General features: G+C 37.5%; 1 protein-coding gene and 1 pseudogene across 3 annotated transcripts in view; both read left to right on the top strand.

Moving 5' to 3' along the window:
- Cad96Ca (tyrosine kinase receptor Cad96Ca) overlaps positions 1–26,680 on the top strand; it is a 2,297,709-nt gene that overhangs the window by 1,457,938 nt on the left and 813,091 nt on the right. The window lies entirely within an intron of this gene.
- On the top strand, positions 33–11,061 carry LOC137238750 (uncharacterized; annotated as a pseudogene).

Raw genomic sequence — 26,680 nt, 5'->3', positions numbered from 1 at the left:
TGTCTTCAGTAGCCACAAGTAGAACGAAATAAATGGTAAAAGATTTTGTGATTGGTAGCAACGCAACGCCATCAGACACAGGCACACATACAGCAGTTGAATCAAGCAACAGTAAGATAAAAACAAAACATTTGGTAATACCAAGGATAAAATTTTTCACTGGCGTACTGGACCGCAACAATAACAGCCACGACACTACACACAACAAAAATCCTTTAAGAGCACACCACTCGAATCAAACCAATGCATTTTTTGGCAAGGCTGAAAACAAGAGCAACAACGATTATAAAATCGGTAGCAACAAATACGAGAAAGTTGGTAGCAATACATGGACATCGTTCTGCCGGCGCATCTAATAAACGCGGCGGGAGGAGCATTTCCGGCCCTAAACTTATACACTTATGTTTTATCATTCTTGCATATTTCTGTATGTTATTATATTTTATGTAAATACCATCGTAAAGGGTAGGATTTTGGTAAGAAACGGACAAAAGGGTCATTGAGTTTCCGGAGCCGGTAATTTTTCTTGTTCAAAACAAAAAAAAAAAAAATTATATACTTTTCAGGCTTTACCTCGACTCCAGGTTTCATGAACTAATTTTCGGGCACTCTTGCATCCATTGCTGCTTTTCTACTTTTCGTTTATCCACTTTTCTTTCTCTTTCCACAGTTTCTCCAGTTTGACATTCGAATTTTTCTTGGTCTTTCAATATCTTTCTTGGCCATATAGATACACATTTTTCGCATATGTCTGCTCCTATGTGTAGTAGTACTTTTTCAAAGCCTCCGAATTCTGAAGCGTAACCTTTTTTTTTTTTTTTTTAAATTTTTTTACTACCGGCCAATTTAATCCCGACCAAGCTACCTCTTCTTTTTTTTCTTGCTTTTTGCCAGCCCCACACCCAGAACGGGTATATGCATAGGATGCCTGCAGCACCAAGAACACTTGTTGATCCACAGTTTTAGTTATTTTTAGTTGGCGTTTTGCCACCACGAGGGTAGATTTAATACTGCCAAAGCACTCATCGTCAAAGATCTCCAGCGAGTGATCTTGGCTGAGTGGTTGAGAGTGGCTACCTTGAGTGTGGTTATATAAATGTATGTATGTTTTTTTTTTGACTCTTACTATTTCAGCAAATTCAACACATCCACTCAACTGCACCGGCGCCGTTGGAGCATGAGTATATGGGTGAGTGAAACTTGAGTACCATATTTTTGCCAATACACATATTTGAATGTATGTATGTACATATATTAACATATATTGCCGGATCTTCTTGAGAAAATAGAAGAAGGAAACATAAACTTAAGGAATATATGTACATACGTAGCTATAAACATACACACATTTTAATAATATACCAAACTGGTTTTTTTTTTGTTGTATTTATGAACTGCTCCTGCTTCCATAATTGATAATTGAGGAAGGTCAGGGATTTGCAGATGACAAGCAAAAATCACATATGTTTGTTATCACTTGCTCCACCTTGATGAACCTTGCGGATAACGTAGTTTTGAACCTTGAATGATCGAAGTAGATAGTTGGGCATAGCCATTAGGGTGGTTCCCCCTCCCCCCAAATTGTCAAGTATTTAGATTAGGATATTTAGGGAATCACTATTAAGTTTAAGTATATATAGTTCGGTTACATGAAGTAAAATTGAATTGGAAGACTAGTGTTAGGACGTAGCAATTTTCGCATCATCATTATACCTAAGTTGGATTGGTTTTTGTATTTAAATTTTAATTGATTGGATATTTAGGGAATAACTATTAAGCTTAAGTATATATAGTTCTGTTACATGAAGTAAAATTGAATTGGAAGACTAGTGTTAGAACGTAGCAATTTTCGCATCATCACTATACCTAAGTTAGATTGATTTTTGTATTTAATTTTAAATGATTTTATATTTATACTTACGGTCTTTGAAATCTTGAAATTTAATCATTAATAATTAGACGTTAAGTTGAATTATTATTTTTTTTTTGGACACCGTAGTATCTTCTCTTACCTAAGTTCAATCTAAGTACATTTGAAGTAGGCATATAGGTATTAGGGTATTACTTATTAATATTACTCAGAGATATCTTTCAAAAATAAAATTTGTAATTTATGGATGGATGAAAATTTTAGTCGTTGTTGCAAGTATGTAGGGCTAGGTTAAAACCATTTGGTGTGGGCGCTGCGCTTGTGCGCGGCAAGGTAAGGTGAAGATGAGTTTTTAGGGAAAGTGACTGGTTGACAGGGGACAGACTTCTGTCAGGTTTGGGGGCACTGTAAGGTAAACAGGAGTCAGCACAGTGGCCACGGTGCAGTGCAAGTTGCACTGCAGAGGGAGGGTAGACTCCACCTGACAGGACAGGCCTTCATCTGTTTCTACCCCATATGCTTTCCCCTCTATAACGTTGCCCCTCACGTTTATTTCTATCTTTTTCAGCTTTTTCACTCCTTCCTATACACACGCAGGTATGAACCCTCATTTTGTTCATGTGGCTGCGGGTGAGGTCGGTGGTGCAATACCCCGCCCAAGACGACGAGCTAGCCTGGGCCCGCAAGCATACCTGCTTGCCGCCGCTCCTCACCACCCCAACAAGTCAGCTACGTAACAAGGCCTGAAAATGAAGATTCTTATTAATATGGACTGTCTACTTTACACGCCTGGATTCCTTGTATGGAAAATATTATACATATTTCCTATAATCTTTCTTTCCAAACATGGTGAGCCACAAGCGAAGAAAAGAAACGACTAAAGAGAGAGAAGAAAACCCTGGTACAAAGGCGTTTCCCTAAAGAGCTAGGATTGATCATCGACAAACCAAGGCAAGTAAATGGTAATACTAATGACGGTAATACTTCCAGAAGAATTTTTCACAATGCACGCTGCTCTGCTGAAATTACAGGAGTGGATATAAATTTGATTAAACGATTTTACATAATTGTGCACGCTCTTTCAATGGTAAATACTTAAAAATTTGGCAGTTATGCTATGGAGACTGCCAGGATCTATGTGAGCAATTATGAATAACACTACATGCCATTTTTAGATCACAAAATTTTGATTGATGGAGAAAGTGTCATTAAGCATTTTGCAGTACTTCCTATTGGTCAACTTTCGGAAGATGGATTATAAAAAATTTCGTTTATAAGGATTATAAAAAATTTCGTTTACATCATGCTATAAAATGATCAAAATCCGGTACAAATGAGGGCGTATTTCATACTCTTCTTTATACTTCAGATCCATACATAACCAGTAGGCCGGGCCGATTTGTGGGGAGGCAAAAAAATCTCCCATTGCTCTCTGAAAATCGTATTTTAGGGATCAATATAAGAAACTTTGCCGAAGGAACCATACCTCTAAAACGAATTCTGATGTCCCTCCCTTTGGGTCGTAGGGGCAAATTTTGAAAAATCCCACTTTGAAATGGCTATGTTTTTTCTTTTTGGAGTTTATTTTTCTCTTTAGAAATTTATTTATTCAGAACATATGTAAATGAAAAAATGAATTTAACTTAGTAATAGAAAAGAAATTAAAAAAAAATATTAGAAATAAGCGTTTTTACAACCCTCTTTTAAACCCAAGACATCGCTGTGATGCATTTGCATGTCGTAAACATAGTTGTTTGGGTTTTTTATTAACCCGTTTTAAAAAGTGAAGGTATCACTGTGACACAATTGCAGATCGTAAAATTACTTGCGTTGTTTTTTTAAGCCACCACAAGACACAGCAGGTAGAATTGAAATTGCCTCTACCCAAAAGTTCGACCCAAATGGGGGGACATCAGAATTCGTTTTAGAGGTATGGTTCCTTCGGCAAAGTTTCTTATTTTGATCCCTAGAATACGATTTTTACAGAGCAATGAGCGATTTTTAAACCGACCCGCCCTAATAACCAGCATTAGAAAAATGTATACTAAAAACGTGACAGAACTTGATGAAGACACCTTAGATCTTTTGAAAGTGAACGAATTAATTTTAGATCCCGAAGCTCATCAGGTATAAATAACATAATATACATATTGTAACCAATTTGCTTGAAAATCCTCTTATTTGCCTTTTTGCTAAGTTCGTATCACTAAACCGTTGAATAAATAACTCCAATATTGAATAATAGAAAAATGGCCTTTAAAAGTACTTCAAAATAACACTTATATTTTGCAATTAGCTGGCTTAATAACCAAACTGATAGCTTAAATGAAACTGATTTTCAAAATAATACTGCTATTGCTCGCTAGATATCGTCTTAATCCAAACTGCTTGACAACTCAAAACAACTGAATTACTTTTTACTCGCTTGCGCCGCTTTTATAGTTTACGCTGCATACATCTAGGCTCTTCTATTTCCAGAACTTACCAATTATTTCGTGTGTTTATAGTTCTCATATAGTTTCTACTTGTTTACAATTGTCTGCTTTTCAGCGTCTCTCAGATGTATGTGAGTTTGTAGTTTACAGTCTCTCGCACACACATAGGCGTATAAGTAAATGCATCTGTGTGTGACATCTCTCGGCTGCCTTATATATGTGTATACATGATTTGATTATTGACGTAAATGCCGCTTAGCATGGCACTAGCATCGCCTTAGTGATGGTATAGCTTAGTGATGCTAATATCCGTGACACTGCCCTCCACTTAAGTCTGATCGTCCCGATCAGACAAATCTCCCGATCTAAACGCTGCTAATCTCTCCAAATGAACCACTTTCATTTTGGTTCGTGGTTTGGTAGTGGTTTGTATGTGGTACACTACATCGTTGATCTGTTTTACAACTTTGTATGGGCCTTCCAAATTACACTGCAATTTCGGGGACAAACCTTTTTTTCGTTCTCCTTCCTGAAACCCTTCCGAATTAATTCCTTTATCGTACCTCGCTTTCATCTTGTCACCCATAATCTTTGCTCGTTGCCTTACCAGATCGTGTATCTCTTCCAGCTCTTCTTCCAAGACACCAGTGGATTTCTTGACATTCCTCCCGCATCGGCATCTATCCCATACTTCAAATCAGCTGGCAGTCGAAGGTCATTGCCAAAAATTACCTTTGCGGGAGTTTGGCCCGTTGTGTCATGTACTGCCGATCGGTAGGCCATCAAGAATAATGATATGTGTGTATCCCAGTCCTTATGGTACTTGTCTACTACTTTCCTTAAATGCTTCTCCAATGTTCTATTGAAACGTTCCACCATACCATCGGACTGAGGATGCAATGCAGTTGTCCGTGTTTTTCGAATGCCCAATTTCTTCCACATTTCTTGGAACACAGCTGATTCAAAATTCCTGCCTTGGTCAGAATGTAACTCCATTGGTACACCATACCTTGCAACCCACTCGTTTTTAACCACTTCTGCTACTGTTTCTGCTTCTTGGTTTGGGATTGGGTATACCTCTGGCCATTTACTGAAATAATCCATAACCACCAGTACGTATTTGTTTCCGCGGTTGCTGGTGGGAAATGGAACTGCGACATCCATGGCGATCCTTTCAAATGGTGCACCTGAAATATACTGCTTCATCTGGCCATGACTTCGGGTTTTAGGCCCTTTCGCTCTGTTGCATACCTCGCATTTGGCAATCCACTCGGTGACCGACTGACGGCAACCAACCCAATAGAATCTCTGCTTAATTTTCTCGAGTGTTTTCGTGATTCCAAGATGACCTCCACTTGGACCATTGTGCAGCTCGCTGAGCACGGCAGGAATCCTCTTTATGAGAACAACTATCAGTTTCTTCTTGCATTGACCATCCTCACTCTCCCATACTCAATGCAAGCAACCGGATATCAATTCTAAACTGTTCCACTGTGCCCAATATGACTTCGCAATGGGACTCTCTGCTGACATCTCCTCTCTGCTTGGTCTTTCGTTTCGTTCGAGCCCTTGCATAACATGTGACAGATCTGTATCTTCTAGCTGACACTTTCTTAGTTGTTCCTTGTCCCATTCATCCGTACACGTTATAGTCATTAGCCGGACATCTATAATGTCTTCTTTAGCCTCGACCTTTGAACAGTGCTTGCATTCCAAACTACATGGTCTGCGTGACATTGAATCGACATTTCCATGGGTACTACCTTTTCGATGCTCAATGGAAAAGTCATAGCTTTGTAGTCGCTCGATCCACCGTGCCAATTGTCCTTCCGGATTACGGAACTGCAGAAGCCATTTCAACGCTGCGTGATCTGTCCTGACACGGAATCGCTGGCCGTAGAGGTATTTGTGAAAATGTTTAATGCACTCTACCAATGCCAACAGCTCTCTCGGCGTAACACAGTAGTTCCCCTCTGGTTTTCCAATCGAACGGCTGTAATATGCAACTACCTTCTCCTGTCCATCGACCAGTTGTGATAAAGCGCCTCCTATAGCATATCCACGCGCATCTGTATCTAGAATAAATGTTGCTCCTGGAATCGGATATGCTAACATTGGGGCAGTGCACAAACGCTCTTTCAATGTTTGGAAAGCCACTTCTTGCTCCTTCTTCCATTCAAAAGCTTTGTTTTTTCTTGTAAGCTCATGGAGGGTATGGGCTACGCAAAAAAAATTTGGTACACATCGGCGGTAATATGTGCACAGCCCAAAGAAACTTCTAAATTCATGCAGATTCTGTGGTCTTGGCCAATCCTTTACTGCCTCTATCTTTTCATTCGCTGTACGGATACCTTCTGTCGTTACCTTGTGACCCAAATAATTTACTTCCTTTTTAAACAGCGCACACTTTTTGGGACTTATCTTCAGACCAGCGCCAGCTATGCTCTGGAAAACTTCATCTAAGTTTTTAAGATGTTCATCAAAGTTCTTGCCCAATACGATGATGTCGTCCAGGTACACCAAGCATGTTTTCCAATGTAGTCCTTTAAATACCTGATCCATGAGTCTCTTGAAAGTAGCTGGTGAATTACATAATCCAAAGGGCATTACTGTAAATTTCCAAAGACCATCTCCGACGCTGAAGGCTGTTTTCTCTTTGTCTTCCGCCTTCACCTCCACTTGCCAGTAGCCGCTTTTCAAGTCCAGTGTGGAAAACCATTCCGTACCAGATAGCGAGTCCAGAGTGTCGTCAATTCTTGGCAATGGGTAGCTATCATTTTTCGTAACGTCATTCAACTTCCGGTAGTCCACGCAAAACCTCATTTTTCCATCCTTCTTCTTTACAAGTACTACCGGTGAGCTCCAGGGACTAGCTGATGGTTCGATGACGCCGCTGTCGCTAATTTCTTGTATAATTTGACTTACAACTTCCCGCTTCGCCAGTGGAACACTACGTGGAGCTTGACGTATCGGCCTCGCGTCTCCAGTATCAATTTGATGTTTCACAACATTGGTGCGGCCTGGTTTGGAACCATCCTGGTCAAATATGTTTGTGTACTTTAGGAGCAGTTGCTTTGACTTACTCTGATAATCTTCCTCTAGCCCCTCCGTCCATGCCGTGATGTCATTTGAAAGATCAGTATTGCTAGATGAAACGTGTTCCTGGAGCTGTTCACAGTTAATAATTACCTCAGCCTCTTGGCATCTTCCCAAAATAGCTCCTATGGTCAATTTGAGTGGTGACTTGAACTCGTTGAGTACTCTTACCCGAATACGTCCATCTTGTTTTGTCATAGCCAGGGTTTTTCCTACAAGTATATTCGGTGCTGATTTGTTTGCTGCTTCGACAACCCACAATTTGTTTGTCCCACAATCTCCATCAACCTTTGCCCAGATGGCTACTTCGGATTTTGGTGGTATTTGCTGACTCTCTTCCACCAGCACTCGTTTACTGCTATAGCCTCTCTTGTAGCCGAATTTAAGTGGTACATCCATGTTCTTATATCGCATCATCTTGCTTTCCATGTCGATCTTGATGCCCTGGTCGATTAAGAAGTCCACTCCAATTATGAGTTCATCAGCAATTTCTGCCACTATAAAATTTTGTACTACCGTGAGGTTCCCAATTGCGACTTCACATGATACTTCTCCTAGAACCGTGCTGTCTTCTCCAGTGGCTGTACGCAATCTTGCTCCATGCATTGGTCTTATCTTCTTGTTGACTAAATCCGCTCGAATAATGGAATGGGATGCACCCGTATCTACAGTCAGTAAACGTTCCTTTCCATCCACATGTCCTCCGACAGTAAGATTGTTTGACCTTCTTCCAATTTGTGAGATAGAGATTATGGGGCATTCAATTGAGGGAGCCAGCTGTCGTCCCTTGCGGCTGACTCGCTTTAGTTTAACGATTGAGTGGACTTGGAGATTTGCTCATCTCCTTCAGCTCTGCGTTTACGGTGCTGCAATGTCGTGCAATATGCCCTGGCTTTCCACACTTAAAGCATTTGACTGCATCATTATTCTTCTGCTGCGTACCCTTTAATGCTTCCAAAATTGCGTCTACCCAGTCTGGCCTTTCCATTTCCACGCGATGAGCTTTGTACGCTGGCTTACTCAAAAGTGACGCTGTTTCTTGAGTCAGTGCATGGGATACCGTTTCTGCGAATGTAGGTTTTGGGTTTGCATATGTCGCTCGCTTCGTTTCTACGTCCCGTATGCCATTTATAAAACTCTGGATTTTTACCCTCTCGGTGTACTCCACGGGTGTGTCCGCATTTGCCAAATGTTCCAATCTTTCAACATCCGAGGCAAACTCCTGCAAAGTCCCATTCGCTCTTTGGTGACGGTTTGCAACTCAATTTGGAATATCTGTTTTCTATGCTCGCTTCCATAACGTCTCTCGACAGCGGCCATCCATGCTTTATAGTTGTTCCGTTCTCCTTGGGGAATCGTCTATAGGATTTCGGCTGCAGGGTTCAGTGGTCGACAAGATAAAATGGAGGCCGAGATAGATGCTTTGAAAAATCGGATTCATGAGTTACAATTGAACCGTCCAATCACTTCAACACCTACCCTGAAGGTAAAATCCCCAACGTTTGATGGTTCTGTTCCATTCCAGGTATTTAAGCTCCAATTTGAGAAGACGTCGGCAGAGAACAACTAGAATGCTGAAGATAAAGTTGCAGCTCTGTTCGTGGCATTGAAAGGGCCACGAACAGAGCTGCAACTTTATCTTCAGCATTCTAGTTGTTCTCTGCCGACGTCTTCTCAAATTGGAGCTTAAATACCTGGAATGGAACAGAACCATCAAACGTTGGGGATTTTACCTTCAGGGTAGGTGTTGAAGTGATTGGACGGTTCAATTGTAACTCATGAATCCGATTTTTCAAAGCATCTATCTCGGCCTCCATTTTATCTTGTCGACCACTGAACCCTTCCTGAAACTGCGTTAGTTTCTCTTCCATACGCGATTCTAGTTGTGCAGAGATCTGCGATGATACCTGTGCTGAAATTTGTGTCGACATTTCTGATATACGTGCTTCAATTTTAGATGTTATTTGTGACAACATTTCTGAGATACGTGTCTCCTGTGATTCAATCTTCGCTGTTATACGGTTCTCCTGCGATTCTAGTTGTTTTTCCATCTTGGATGTTATGCGTGTCTCTTGCGAAGCCAGTTGGGATGCCATTTCTGAAATGCGTGCCTCCTGTGCCTCCATCTTGGATGTTATACGTGCCTCCTGTGATTCCAGCTGAGATGCCACTGTCGATGTTTGAGCAGTTATTGCAGCCAATATCATGTTCAAGTCTGGGCTCGTAACTGTCTGCGATGTTTCGTTTTTCTCTTCAATTTTTGTTGTTGTTTCGTCCCCATAAGGATAAAAGACAAACTCGTCCACATCAATTCCTTGCGACTCCATTACCTCTCGTAGCCGTGCTTGAAGTTCGATTTTATTGCCTGTTGTATTTAATCCACGGTTCTCCAACTCCTTTTTCAGTTGCTGGATCTTCAATTCACTGAACTTTGCCATGTCCAAGTTGTATTCCCAATCTTCGGATTTATTCAACAATTCCTCTTCTGACACCAATTGTAACGAATTTGCTTACAAATCCTCTTATTTGCCTTTTTGCTAAGTTCGTATCACTAAACCGTTGAATAAATAACTCCAATATTGAATAATAGAAAAATGGCCTTTATTAAAGTACTTCACAATAACACTTATACTTTGCAATTAGCTGGCTCAATAACCAAACTGATAGCTTAAATGAAACTGACTTTTCATGATATAAAAGTCGTGCTTGGCGACTATAACGCCAGGGTGGGCAAAGAAGGTGTTTTTGGCCATACAGTCGGAAAGCTCAGCCTACACAATGAAACTTCTCCTAACGAACTGAGGCTGATTGACTTTGCCGGTGCTCGAAACATGGTCATATCAAGCACGAGGTTCATGCATAAAAAGATACATCAAGGTACATGGCTGTCTCCTGATCGAAATACTCGCAATCAGATCGATCACGTTGTGATAGACGGACGGCATGCCTCCAGTGATTTAGATGTGCACACGATCCGCGGACCTAACATTGATTCGGACCATTACCTCGTTGCAGCCAAAATACGCACCCGCCTCAACGCGGCTAAAAACAAGGAACAAAAAACACAAGGAAAGCTAGACGTCGAAAAGCTTCAATCACAACAGACTGCCAATGATTTCGCAACTCGACTCTCACACCTGCTCTCTGAGGGCACAACTCATCCTGAAGGAATACAGGAGCAGTGGGAGCATATCTCCAAAGCACTTCGTACCGGCGCCGAGGAAAAAATTGGTTACCGGCGACCACGAAAAAACAACTGGTATGATGAAGAATGCCGCGTTGCAACCGAAAGAAAAGACGTTGCCTACAGGGCTACGTTAAAAGCGAGCGCGACAAGAGGAGTGTGTGAACGCTATCGTGAGTTGAAAAGGGAAGCGAGACGCCTTTTCAGGAATAAAAAAGCAGAAGCAGAAAGGCGTGAGTGCGAGGAGCTTGAGCTGCTAGCCACCAGGAATAACAGCCGAAAATTCTACCAAAAAATACGGCGACAGACGGAAGGTTTTAAGACCGGGGCAAACTCCTGTAGGAATGAAAACGGCGACCTTGCAACTGATGTCCAGAGAGTGCTTAGATTATGGAGGGAATACTTCTCTGCTCTCTTAAATGGAGGCAGCAATTCACCGCGCAGAGATGAAGAACCCGATCCCGCAATCGATGATGATGGAATATATGTCCCCCCGCCCGATTATGAATAAGTTAGAATAGCAATAACCAGATTGAAAAACAACAAGGCCGTGGGCGCTTTGGATTGCCTGCGGAGCTATTCAAGTTCGGCGGCGAGGAGTTGGTAAGGCGCATGCAGCAGCTTCTTAGCAAAATATGGGCGGACGAAAGCATGCCCGACGGTTGGAATCTAAGTGTTCTTTGCCCAGTCCACAAGAAGGGGGATACTGCAAAATGCACCAACTATCGTGGAATCAGCCTTCTTAATATCGCATATAAGGTCCTTTCAAGTGTATTGTGCGAAAGATTGAAGCCCACCGTGAACCGGCTGATTGGACCTTATCAGTGCGGCTTCAGACCTGGTAAATCTACCATCGACCAGATTTTCACAATGCGCCAAATCTTGGAAAAACCCGTGAAAAGCGAATCGACACACATCACCACTTCGTCGACTTTAAAGCCGCCTTCGACAGCACGAAAAGGAGCTGCCTATATGCCGCTATGTCTGAATTTGGTTTCCCCGCAAAACTTATACGGCTGTGCAAAATGACGCTGAGCAACACCATCAGCTCAGTCAGAATTGGGAAGTACCTCTCCGAGCCGCTCGAAACTAAACGAGGTTTCAGACAGGGTGACCCCCTATCGTGCGATTTCTTTAATTTGATGCTGGAGAAAATTATACTAGCTGCAGAACTTAACCGCACTGGAACAATATACTATAAAAGCGTGCAATTACTGGCATATGCTGATGACATTGATATCATCGGCCTAAACACCCGCGCTGTTAGTTCTGCTTACTCCAAACTGGAAAAAGAAGCGGTAAAGATGGGTTTGATGGTGAATGAGGACAAAACGAAGTACTTGCTGTCATCGAGCAAAGAGTCAGCGCATATGCGCCTTGGCAACCACGCTACTGTTGGCAGCCATAATTTCGAAATAGTAAAAGACTTCGTTTATTTGGGAACCAGCATCAACACTAGCAACAACATCAGCACTGAAATCCAGCGAAGAATCAATCTTGCCAATAAATGCTACTTTGGACTAGGCAGGCAATTGAAAAGTAAAGTCCTCTCTCGGCGAACGAAAATCATACTCTACAAGTCACTTATCGTACCCGTCCTGCTATATGGGGCAGAAGCATGGACCATGACAACAGCAGATGAAGCGGCTTTGGGAGTGTTCGAGAGAAAAGTTCTTCGAAAGATTTATGGACCTCTACGCGTTGGCGATGGCGAGTACCGAAGAAGATTTAATGATGAGCTGTACGAGCTATACGCAGACATCAACATAGTCCAGCGAATTAAAACGCAGCGGCTGCGCTGGCTAGGCCATGTTATGCAAATGAATGATGATGATCCGGCTAAGAAAGTATTTCTATCGGAAACCGCCTATGGAAGCAGAGGTAGAGGGCGGCCCCCACTCCGTTAGAAGGACCAGGTGGAAAACGATTTAAACTCCCTTGGTGTGACCAATTAAGTAAATAAGTAAGTAAGACTTTCAAAATAATACTGCTATTGCTGGCTAGATATCGTCTTAATCGAAACTGCTTGACAACTCAAATCAACTGAATTACTTTTTACTCGCTTGCGCCGCTTTTATAGTTTACGCTGCATACATCTAGGCTCTTCTATTTCCTGAACTTACCAACTATTTCGTGTGTTTATAGTTCTCATATAGTTTCTACTTGTTTATAATTGTCTACTTTTCAGCGTCTCTCAGATGTATGTGAGTTTGTAGTTTACAGTCTCTCGCACACACATAGGCGTATAAGTAAATGCATCTGTGTGTGACATCTCTCGGCTGCCTTATATATGTATATACATGATTTGATTATTGAAGTAAATACCGCTTAGCATGGCCTTAGCATCGCCTTAGTGATGGTATACCTTAGTGATGCTAATATCCGTGACAATATGTATATGTACAATAACAATAGTAAACATTACAATTAATTAATTAATCTGCGTTCAATTTCTATCACCACTTTTTTATGTTTTTATTATTTAAATTGACTTGTATTTTGTTGCACTTTTTGATTTTATGTTTTTGTAGGCATAAAATAATAGTATTCAGTGTAAAGAATAAATATTGGATATTTTTAATAATTTTGAATTTCTTTTATCTTTTAAGGTATGGTTTTAAATTAAGGCATAATAATTACATTCCATTTTAAGCTATATATATATGTGCAATATTTCAGAACATAATATTGAGAAATAAAAAAGTTATTGATTTTTAATCAGAAACAAGGCTTTATTTTCCATAGGGCAGCGGTTTGCAATCTCTGGGTTGTCGCTACAAATGCTAGTTCTAAACTTCATGGCAAAAGGAATCCGTTAATTCTGCGTTTAGGATTTACGAAATTATAAAAATAATGGTTCTTTAGATTTTACATATGTAAACTTTATAACACTTTTTATTAAGTTCAAAATACTTATGATAGAAAATAGCGTACTGTGCATAATCAGAGTGTAAACCAGCTTTCTTATATTATTTGAATAAACGTGATTTTTTATTTTTTAAAGCTTTTAGCTCTTTATTAAACCAGCCTTGCACTGGTTCATTGATCGAATAAGTGTGACTGGGTACATATTTTTCAAATGAAATAGAAATGATCTTATTAAAATATAAAACGTTTTGCTCTACATCCTCTTTATATTGAGGCCACGTTATTTCAGGAAGCTCTTTATTCAATTTGTTAATATTACTTTTGGAAAAATCAAAGAAACTGGTAGAGACACATGTTTTATTAGTGCAGCCGATTTCGTAAGTTATCTCAAGAGAAGGATGGTAAACCTCTTCTGGCAAAACAAGAGGTACACACCGATTTATGGAGATTTTAGATATGTCGTCAAGAAATGCTAATTTTTCTACACTTATTCGGAAAGAAGTTAATCTGATTGAGGCAAATATGAGTAATTTAATCCAAGTAGTCATTTTTATGCACCTTGGATGATACGGGGACAATACTGTGATCAACGGTGTTCCAAGATATATGTGGCAGGTTAAAGGCGCCTAATACAATCATTGAGTCCATGGGCTTCATCATCGAATTGACTGTTTGTAACAGTGAAATATGATGCATATATATGTAATATAAGAACCCATATGTATCTCTGTACATACTTTTATATATACATATATTTACTTATCTTAACAAATAGCTCATACACATTTCTCTTAACTAAGCTACATAGTTTTAAGAGTAAATAGAGTAAGAACAGGAAGAGTAGTTTAAAGAGGAGAAATTAGTTGTAAGCTTTAGATAACTAACGTTTTATAAAAATTTGCTGAAATAAAGAAGCCGAGTTATTTTCCAGACACTAAAGAGTGCGTTTGTGTTTTTTAATAACGTTAATGGCGACGAGGAAAGAAAAATATTAAAACAATATTTAAATATAATTAAATACTTGTTAATATAAAAGTGAACTGGTTTAAGTACTTGAAGTTGGAACAAAAAGAAATATTAGAAAAAATTAAATTCTGATATTGGTTAGCCCCAAAAAACCAATATTATTTGATTGAAAATCTGTGACTTGCAAGGTCAATGTTTTGTTATGTGCAAATCGTCAAATATTTTGTGGAGTTAAGTGAATATTTTTGTCTTTTAATAAAAAACTGAATATTTAAACACAACAAAATCGCAAATGAAAGTTATTCTTAAGTACATGTAAAACGACAATAGTCACTTACAATCGTGAATTGAGAAACCCACTCTCAGGGAACCTTTTGCAACTTAAACTCTACACACATTATCTTCTGCAAAAAGAGTAGCAGTATTTGGAGCCGAACGGCAACAACAAAGTTTACATCGCATTTATTTAACTACAAAAAGCCATCAACTGGAGAATGAAGAAGTGGCTAGCAACAGCGAGTAGCAGAGCAAATGACATGAACAACAACAATTATAATTATCAGCAACAATAAGTATTACAAATTGATACATGTTTATTTTCTTTTCTGTTTGATTACTTTGCACATTTTTTCTCCTACGTACTTACATATAATTAGGAAATATATACATATATATAGGAAATATATGTATATATACATTAGAACACCCAGGATCGATCTACCTGTAGATGTACTCAATATTTCAGAACTATGCGATTTCGTTACGAACCAAACATATTTCTTTTTTGATACTTTACTCGACAAAAGCGTGACTAATATCAATACGGACTACTTAAGAACAGATGCAAGCACTTGGCATGAAAATGAAAACTACATATTAGCAAAAACTTTAGTATCAAAATTATTAGTAGTAAATGATATAGCAGAAGGTGGTATAGCACTGATCACCCGTTTTAATACAGCTCTAACTCATCAGGAAGAACAAAAGCAATTTACATTGCATGCAGTGGAGCAACATTACAAAACCTTGCCGTCACGAAACAGGTAAAAGAAAAAATTTGTAGACTATTTTAAACAAAAACTGTCCAAAATAAAATGTTTAATATTGTTTTATTGACTTCAAAATGTTTCATATTATTATTTAGTTTCATTCTTTACTTAATATTTACCATTTTACTTTAACATAGAACTATGCCCCTGAATTATCTCATTCTGTAAGTTTTCAGAAATTTAAAAACTGTTTTTAATTAGTTTTACGCCAACCCACTATTGCAAAAATGTTAATAAAATTAAAATGCAATATTAAAATGAAATTGTGGTTAACATCCTACCAAACGGCATATAGCTTACCTAATCCATTATTTTGTATGTATTTTATATGACCATTACAAAAAAATAAAAAAAATTTCTTCGACTTATTAAAAGTCCTTGAAAGGGCACTCGCAGATACAACATTTATATGGGCAATTTACTCCTGACTCCAATCTAAATAAAAGTCCTTCTGTCATTATTTCTCCTAAAATTACTGGTTTACGAGATATTAGCCAATAAAAACATATACCATTTTTTAGTGCATTTTTAGCCTTTAGGTCAAATTTCCATGGAATTTTTCCACTACAAATGGCCAGATTTATTTACAGATCTTATTTTTTATCCCCATTCTTTCAGAAAATGCGTTGGGAGCGAAGAAAATTAGAACTTTATTTCTGTGGGTGTTCTAATATACATACATATACAAAATTCAATATGGATGCTTTACAAATTTAATTTAATTTTAACCTGCATTAAAAACATTAAAAATTTTGATGAGAGCGATCCAAATCAGTTACCCGATTTCAAAAGTCAAGTTGAAAATATCGTTCCATTAATAACAGAGTTTGACAATGTTCATACAAATATTCTTTATGGCTACATAAGAAACAAATAAGTTGGTAAAACTAGGGAAGCAATTCATAGCATAGCAAGGCGATCAAATTGTTCACAAAACACAAATAGAAATGTTCCACAATTTAACCCCGACAGTAGATCAAACCAAACTACGCAATCAGCTTTTAGGAATCAAAGAGAATTAAATTTTGATAATGTTAACCAACAAGTAGAACCTATGGAGATAGGAAACTCGAATGTAAATATTCGTGTAGCAGACGAGCAAGACTTCTTTACATAGTTATAAATACTCCCGTAAAAATATTAACATTTATAATTGACACTGGCACCGAATTTAGCATAATTAATCCTAATATTTGTCATCCTAAATTTAAGCCAAATGTGAAGATAGTAGCAAGGGCGCTAGGTACTAAAATATCAATAACAAAACTTTGCAAATTCTCAATTGTTTAGGGGGTGGCAGTAGAAATTTAGGTAATAGTCTAGTTGAGGGGTCGACTGCTAATACGCGTCCAAAAATATCGAGAGAGGTGTCAAACGACGCGTCTTGACATCAGTATTAATAATCCGAAGGCGGAAATTAAAAATTTTAACTCATTCAAAAGATATTAACGAAAAACCGAAAAAAGACCAGCGGGGACATCCGAAACCGGGGGTCGGATCCATAGAATTTTTGCGCAGAACACCTTTCTGCGTTGGCGGACTTCGGCCGCGCTTATAAAAAATAACCCTGGGCTACGCCATGCCTAGTCCGGGTGTGTGGTATAACCGTGGCTACCGCCACGGTGATGCACAATTTTTTTTGTGGGTACGAACACAACAACAACCTGAACTTATCAACTATTTCGTGTGTTTATAGTTCTCATATAGTTTCTACTTGTTTATAATTGTCTACTTTTCAGCGTCTCTCAGATGTATGTGAGTTTGTAGTTTACAGTCTCTCGCACACACATAGGCGTATAAGTAAATGCATCTGTGTGTGACATCTCTCGGCTGCCTTATATATGTATATACATGATTTGATTATTGAAGTAAATACCGCTTAGCATGGCCTTAGCATCGCCTTAGTGATGGTATACCTTAGTGATGCTAATATCCGTGACAATATGTATATGTACAATAACAATAGTAAACATTACAATTAATTAATTAATCTGCGTTCAATTTCTATCACCACTTTTTTATGTTTTTATTATTTAAATTGACTTGTATTTTGTTGCACTTTTTGATTTTATGTTTTTGTAGGCATAAAATAATAGTATTCAGTGTAAAGAATAAATATTGGATATTTTTAATAATTTTGAATTTCTTTTATCTTTTAAGGTATGGTTTTAAATTAAGGCATAATAATTACATTCCATTTTAAGCTATATATATATGTGCAATATTTCAGAACATAATATTGAGAAATAAAAAAGTTATTGATTTTTAATCAGAAACAAGGCTTTATTTTCCATAGGGCAGCGGTTTGCAATCTCTGGGTTGTCGCTACAAATGCTAGTTCTAAACTTCATGGCAAAAGGAATCCGTTAATTCTGCGTTTAGGATTTACGAAATTATAAAAATAATGGTTCTTTAGATTTTACATATGTAAACTTTATAACACTTTTTATTAAGTTCAAAATACTTATGATAGAAAATAGCGTACTGTGCATAATCAGAGTGTAAACCAGCTTTCTTATATTATTTGAATAAACGTGATTTTTTATTTTTTAAAGCTTTTAGCTCTTTATTAAACCAGCCTTGCACTGGTTCATTGATCGAATAAGTGTGACTGGGTACATATTTTTCAAATGAAATAGAAATGATCTTATTAAAATATAAAACGTTTTGCTCTACATCCTCTTTATATTGAGGCCACGTTATTTCAGGAAGCTCTTTATTCAATTTGTTAATATTACTTTTGGAAAAATCAAAGAAACTGGTAGAGACACATGTTTTATTAGTGCAGCCGATTTCGTAAGTTATCTCAAGAGAAGGATGGTAAACCTCTTCTGGCAAAACAAGAGGTACACACCGATTTATGGAGATTTTAGATATGTCGTCAAGAAATGCTAATTTTTCTACACTTATTCGGAAAGAAGTTAATCTGATTGAGGCAAATATGAGTAATTTAATCCAAGTAGTCATTTTTATGCACCTTGGATGATACGGGGACAATACTGTGATCAACGGTGTTCCAAGATATATGTGGCAGGTTAAAGGCGCCTAATACAATCATTGAGTCCATGGGCTTCATCATCGAATTGACTGTTTGTAACAGTGAAATATGATGCATATATATGTAATATAAGAACCCATATGTATCTCTGTACATACTTTTATATATACATATATTTACTTATCTTAACAAATAGCTCATACACATTTCTCTTAACTAAGCTACATAGTTTTAAGAGTAAATAGAGTAAGAACAGGAAGAGTAGTTTAAAGAGGAGAAATTAGTTGTAAGCTTTAGATAACTAACGTTTTATAAAAATTTGCTGAAATAAAGAAGCCGAGTTATTTTCCAGACACTAAAGAGTGCGTTTGTGTTTTTTAATAACGTTAATGGCGACGAGGAAAGAAAAATATTAAAACAATATTTAAATATAATTAAATACTTGTTAATATAAAAGTGAACTGGTTTAAGTACTTGAAGTTGGAACAAAAAGAAATATTAGAAAAAATTAAATTCTGATATTGGTTAGCCCCAAAAAACCAATATTATTTGATTGAAAATCTGTGACTTGCAAGGTCAATGTTTTGTTATGTGCAAATCGTCAAATATTTTGTGGAGTTAAGTGAATATTTTTGTCTTTTAATAAAAAACTGAATATTTAAACACAACAAAATCGCAAATGAAAGTTATTCTTAAGTACATGTAAAACGACAATAGTCACTTACAATCGTGAATTGAGAAACCCACTCTCAGGGAACCTTTTGCAACTTAAACTCTACACACATTATCTTCTGCAAAAAGAGTAGCAGTATTTGGAGCCGAACGGCAACAACAAAGTTTACATCGCATTTATTTAACTACAAAAAGCCATCAACTGGAGAATGAAGAAGTGGCTAGCAACAGCGAGTAGCAGAGCAAATGACATGAACAACAACAATTATAATTATCAGCAACAATAAGTATTACAAATTGATACATGTTTATTTTCTTTTCTGTTTGATTACTTTGCACATTTTTTCTCCTACGTACTTACATATAATTAGGAAATATATACATATATATAGGAAATATATGTATATATACATTAGAACACCCAGGATCGATCTACCTGTAGATGTACTCAATATTTCAGAACTATGCGATTTCGTTACGAACCAAACATATTTCTTTTTTGATACTTTACTCGACAAAAGCGTGACTAATATCAATACGGACTACTTAAGAACAGATGCAAGCACTTGGCATGAAAATGAAAACTACATATTAGCAAAAACTTTAGTATCAAAATTATTAGTAGTAAATGATATAGCAGAAGGTGGTATAGCACTGATCACCCGTTTTAATACAGCTCTAACTCATTAGGAAGAACAAAAGCAATTTACATTGCATGCAGTGGAGCAACATTACAAAACCTTGCCGTCACGAAACAGGTAAAAGAAAAAATTTGTAGACTATTTTAAACAAAAACTGTCCAAAATAAAATGTTTAATATTGTTTTATTGACTTCAAAATGTTTCATATTATTATTTAGTTTCATTCTTTACTTAATATTTACCATTTTACTTTAACATAGAACTATGCCCCTGAATTATCTCATTCTGTAAGTTTTCAGAAATTTAAAAACTGTTTTTAATTAGTTTTACGCCAACCCACTATTGCAAAAATGTTAATAAAATTAAAATGCAATATTAAAATGAAATTGTGGTTAACATCCTACCAAACGGCATATAGCTTACCTAATCCATTATTTTGTATGTATTTTATATGACCATTACAAAAAAATAAAAAAAATTACTTCGACTTATTAAAAGTCCTTGAAAGGGCACTCGCAGATACAACATTTATATGGGCAATTTACTCCTGACTCCAATCTAAATAAAAGTCCTTCTGTCATTATTTCTCCTAAAATTACTGGTTTACGAGATATTAGCCAATAAAAACATATACCATTTTTTAGTGCATTTTTAGCCTTTAGGTCAAATTTCCATGGAATTTTTCCACTACAAATGGCCAGATTTATTTACAGATCTTATTTTTTATCCCCATTCTTTCAGAAAATGCGTTGGGAGCGAAGAAAATTAGAACTTTATTTCTGTGGGTGTTCTAATATACATACATATACAAAATTCAATATGGATGCTTTACAAATTTAATTTAATTTTAACCTGCATTAAAAACATTAAAAATTTTGATGAGAGCGATCCAAATCAGTTACCCGATTTCAAAAGTCAAGTTGAAAATATCGTTCCATTAATAACAGAGTTTGACAATGTTCATACAAATATTCTTTATGGCTACATAAGAAACAAATAAGTTGGTAAAACTAGGGAAGCAATTCATAGCATAGCAAGGCGATCAAATTGTTCACAAAACACAAATAGAAATGTTCCACAATTTAACCCCGACAGTAGATCAAACCAAACTACGCAATCAGCTTTTAGGAATCAAAGAGAATTAAATTTTGATAATGTTAACCAACAAGTAGAACCTATGGAGATAGGAAACTCGAATGTAAATATTCGTGTAGCAGACGAGCAAGACTTCTTTACATAGTTATAAATACTCCCGTAAAAATATTAACATTTATAATTGACACTGGCACCGAATTTAGCATAATTAATCCTAATATTTGTCATCCTAAATTTAAGCCAAATGTGAAGATAGTAGCAAGGGCGCTAGGTACTAAAATATCAATAACAAAACTTTGCAAATTCTCAATTGTTTAGGGGGTGGCAGTAGAAATTTAGGTAATAGTCTAGTTGAGGGGTCGACTGCTAATACGCGTCCAAAAATATCGAGAGAGGTGTCAAACGACGCGTCTTGACATCAGTATTAATAATCCGAAGGCGGAAATTAAAAATTTTAACTCATTCAAAAGATATTAACGAAAAACCGAAAAAAGACCAGCGGGGACATCCGAAACCGGGGGTCGGATCCATAGAATTTTTGCGCAGAACACCTTTCTGCGTTGGCGGACTTCGGCCGCGCTTATAAAAAATAACCCTGGGCTACGCCATGCCTAGTCCGGGTGTGTGGTATAACCGTGGCTACCGCCACGGTGATGCACAATTTTTTTTGTGGGTACGAACACAACAACAACCACATGAAAATCGACAACTTCAACTGCAAATATCTCCCGACAGAGATAAAAGTTTTCATTTCCGCCTTCGGGTTATTGTTCTCGAGATTAATACGCGTCTTTTGACACCTCACTCGATATTTTTGGTAGCGTATTAGCAGTCGACCCCTCAACTAGACTAGTACCGAAATTTACCTTACCTTTTTGTAGGTGGCCGTATGGCTGTGGATACGGCTGCTGCGATGATGGTGATGTGGTTGCTGGACACGGCGGTACTCACTGCACTAGTACCTCGTTCCGCGTTATAGGTATATTTCCAATTTATCACAATTTCTATGATCGACTATAACAAAGAACACTTTTTCTCAACTTTACAGAAACTTCTTCTTTAATATAAAAGGGTTTATACTTTAAAGAAACTTCTTCTTTAATATAAAAGGGTTTTACAACAAGATTTGGCGTCAAACGTGATGGTAAAAATTCTCGAATATAATAATAATAAAAGAAGTGTCAACAATATATATATATATATATATATACATACATGTCCATGCAAAACCCATCTGTCAACTCACGGATGGGGTTGCCAGAGCGGCGAAGTGTGAACTGTTATACGCCTTGGCAAAACTTATAAGTCGTAAATATAATGGATTCATAATCTTGTACGTAGAAGCTACATCTAAATGCAATCACAAATTCAGTATAAATTTAGTTCAAATTTAGGGTTTTTAAAATAGTTATAAAAAAATACGAGTTTAATGAAGTTGGCTGTTGATGACTGTCGCTTAAACATTGTTCCCGCCCTGGGCGCGTTCAGCGGCTAGAGCCTCCTGGAGTTCTTGAAGCGGACGTAATGCATCTCGTACTAGGAGGTCTGACACCTTTCCCCTGAAGGTGGCAGTCTGCAGCCCTTGAGCAATGCACCGAACCGTGCGTCGAGCAGTAATAGATGCTGGCGGTTGTGCGTCGGTAGCTGGACGAGACCGAGAGATAGCTGGGCGAGAACGGGGTCGCACGGTGGGGCAGAGGGTACCTGAAGTGGTACTGCTTGGCAACCAGGCCGGTGCAACGCCATTTAAATGTTAAAGATTATAGCTGGACACCAGCAGGACCTCAGGGCAGTGCCATTTTCTTCAGTGGGGGTTGTGTAGATTTGGAGCCGATGCTGACGACGGCTAAGACCAGAGTCGTCAGCAGCATTTCCTTATCTTTTCTCCAAGTGCTGCCAGTAAGCGACTTGTTGCGACCCTTTATTTTGAATACAATCTAGAATGCATGTGTATTGAAGGCGAGACTATGATCAAACGTCAAATCCAGAACTGTTGGGTCTCAGGCAGTAGATACCATTATGGCATTACCTTGAATGACTAATTGTGTTGTGTAATCTGCGACGTCCCCGTCATGAATAATGCGTAGTGCGTTTAGACGATGACAGGGCCACGTTGGAAGAAATGAGAAAACTGGGGAGAAATGTGAGATAATTACTAATTTTCGTGCATTATATAGTTTTTTCTATCTGGAGGACATTAGCCCGCCGGACAAAGTTACTTTCATTGCAGAGAATATATATAAAAATGGACTCAAACCAAATCAGACCTGTGGTTTTAGTCGCTTTACGGCAGGCGTGCTTTACCGGCACAATATTCTTAGCCCGACTGGGTGAGGCACGAATCTTCCTCTTGCTGCCTTGAAAGCAGGTCCAGGACTGAAAAGCGAGATAGCTTACTACCGGTTTGGTTCCTTGTCTGCCAAAAAACTTCTTTCCACCGATAAAGAATTCCGTTTTCTATGAAAATCAAAAACTATTATGTAAAAAATATCTAATTGTAGAGCATCTAAAAAAATATTTGTTTATTATTTTTGTTATGAAAACAAGATCAAAATAAAAATATAAAAAAATGTGAGAGCGGTGAGTTTTAAAATTTTTTGAAACGTTATTTACCTCTCACCGGTTTTACCTTGTAATATTTTGACCATGGTTGCTATTATCAAAAATTACACCTTCTAAAGTTGTCTTCATAAACTAGTGATAGGCGGAAGGCGTTTCAGTCCCGTAGAGTCTGTATGAGTCAACTACCTTATGCAATAAAATAAGATCCTCTGCGATTGTAATGATAGATATATTGAAATCGCGACATGAAAGTGGAGTACAATGCCAAATATCGCAACCAAGACTAGTTGCAGAAGATCTGGTATAGTAGCCACTGTGCAGTTGTTCATTGCAGAGCCAAAATAGAATGAAAGTTCCACGTTTATTCTCTCGGCCAACCAAATCACGTGTGCAGCAGTTTCGCCCGAACCCTGCTAGTTTTTATTCTGCTTGATTATTTTCGATAATATGCCTCAAAATCACTAAATATTGAAATCAGTTTGATAATGCAAAAATATTGTTTTCAATATAAATTTGTGATTTTAAATAAGTAAAATAATTGAAATGAGGAAAAATATGTGTTTATTTGGCATTTTGTTTTCTGCTTGTTCTTGATTGTGTAGGTTTTTTGTTACCCAACATTGATTTTATGCGGCTAATTTAGTTTGAACAGATCATGCAGCGCTCTACTTAGCATGCAGCGATATAGGTATGTCTTTTGAGTAGTGTAAACCAGTTGGTATGAAATCTCACTGCGCAGCATTCTGCACTAATGTTTTGGGCTTAAATATTGAATTATGATTTTTATCAGCACAACATTCATCTCATTTTATTTGCATATTTGTTTACGTTTTTAAATGTGTTTATACATTTTCAGAAAATTCAAGGACAAACCAGATGCGATTTACTGCAGTAGTCGAGTAGTCTACTATTCGATTAACAGAAGCTGAGCGACTATTCGAGTACTACTGTACCGTTGATCGGGTGACAAAAAAAGTTGTAAAAGTCCGCCCCTGAATATAAAGCTGATTTTGAGAGGGTTTCGAAATTTATTCTTATTTTTTTTCTTTTGATTTTTCGAAATACAGCGGAAATTGTTTTTCATTGTAACTTGGCTATTTGACACCCAATTTTTGGAATTGATACGTCATTATTTTTATCCTGGAAATCTGCACATTATTTTTTAATATCCTTTCGAGATATGAACATGATAACTCAATGCAGCTAGTAGGCGATTTTAAACACAAAACTGTTGGGATAAGTTTTGATGCCGTGGTGTGGTGGTGGATTCCTCTGCCCACCACAACGAAGGTATGGGGTTCAAGCCCCGGCAAATGTAGGTCGAAGATTTTGGTAACGTTTTGTTTAATTAGGAAACCGTTTTTCTATGCAGGGAAGTCCCGTGGTTTGAGAAACACTCCGAGTGTATTTTTGGTATTAAAAGCTTCTTGCAGAAATGTCTCGTCTCGCCAATGTGTAGGGAAAAAGAGCTCGATGGAAATTGGGAGAGCGGCTTGGCCCAAATCTCATTTGAGGTAAATTTCGCCTTTTTTCAATCTTAACGAGATTAAAATCTTTTGTATTAAACGTGGCTTGCTAATTTTGTCAAAAAATCCCCTTGCAGACTCACACGAACTGAGAGATCGATGTTGTTCTTGTTGTAGCAGTACTTTGGCCCATCCAATAAGTGCGACCGATCATTAATCGTCATCAGTGTCCTCTAACGGGAGTCCAAGGAAACTTGCTGTTTCAACAGGGATGGACCATAATGATAGGGGTGTTAGAGGCGTTGGTTCCACATTACAATTGAAGAGATGGTTGGCGCCATGTGGGGACACATTGCAAGCAGGACATACATTTTGTATGTCGGGGTTGATTCTGGATAGGTAAGAGTTTAACCCATTACAGTATCCAGATCCAAGTTGATAAGAAGACAGCCCGTAGCGGTTCTGGGGCAGTATTTTGGCAGGCCTGTTGCTTTGTAAGTAGTAATGAGCGTTTCTTTCTCTTTACCCCAAGTGCAGCTGGCAAGTTATTTGAAGATTTTATTACGGCTCTGGATTTTAGGAACAATAATGTTTGCATGCTCCCTAAAATGTAGATCCTGATCGAAATTCACACCAAAGATTTTTGGGTTTTAAATTATAATACCTAAATTGTAATACTAGTTTGTGAAAAAAATAAGTGCGAAAACTTAGAGTTCATTTTAATACAATCGGGTTGCTTTGGAAAGTTCAGATTTTGTGAATTTTAAAGTTTTTAGTCAATTTTTTATACTCAGTTGAGCAGAGCTCACAGAGTATATTAACTTTAATTGGATGACGGTTGGTTGTACAGGTATAAAGGAATCGAGATAGATAAAAACTTCCATATATCAAAATCATCAGGATCGAAAAAAAATTTGATTGAGCCATGGCCGTCCGTCCGTCCGTCCGTTAACACGATAACTTGAGTAAATTTTGAGGTATCTTGATGAAATTTGGTACGTAGGTTCCTGAGCACTCATCCCAGATCGCTATTTAAAATGAACGATATCGGACTATAATCACGTCCATTTTTTCGATATCGAAAATTTCGAAAAACCTAAAGAGTGCGATAATTCATTACCAAAGACGGATAAAGCGATGAAGCTTGGTAGGTGAGTTGAACTTATGACGCAGAATAGAAAATTAGTAAAGCTTTGGACAATGGGCGTGGCACCGCCCACTTTTAAAAGAAGATAATTTAAAATTTCTGCAAGCTGTAATTTGGCAGTAGTTGAAGATATCATGATGAAATTTGGTAGGAACGTTACTCCTGTTACTATATGTATGCTTAATAAAAATTAGCAAAATCGGAGAACGACCACACCAACTTTTAAAAAAAAAATTTTTAAGTCAAATTTTAACAAAAAATTTAATATATTTACAGTATATAAGTAAATTATATCAACATTTAACTCCAGTAATGATACGGTGCAACAAAATACAAAAATAAAAGAAAATTTCAAAATGGGCGAGGCTCGGCCCTTTTTAATTTAATTTTTCTAGGATACTTTTAATGCCATAAATCGAACAAAAATTTACCAATCCTTGTGATATTTCGTATTGGTATAAAAATGGACGCAATCCGACTATGACCACGCCCGTGTTTTTGATATCGAAAATTACGAAAAATGAAAAAAATGCCATAATTCTATACCAAATACGAAAAAATGGATGAAACATGGTAATTGGATTGGTTTATTGACGTAAAATATAACTTAAGAAAAAACTTTGTAAAATGG

Source organism: Eurosta solidaginis, chromosome 1 (assembly GCF_040869045.1).
Source record: "Eurosta solidaginis isolate ZX-2024a chromosome 1, ASM4086904v1, whole genome shotgun sequence".
NCBI lineage: Eukaryota > Metazoa > Arthropoda > Insecta > Diptera > Tephritidae > Eurosta > Eurosta solidaginis.
This window is presented reverse-complemented; position numbering and strand designations above follow the sequence as displayed.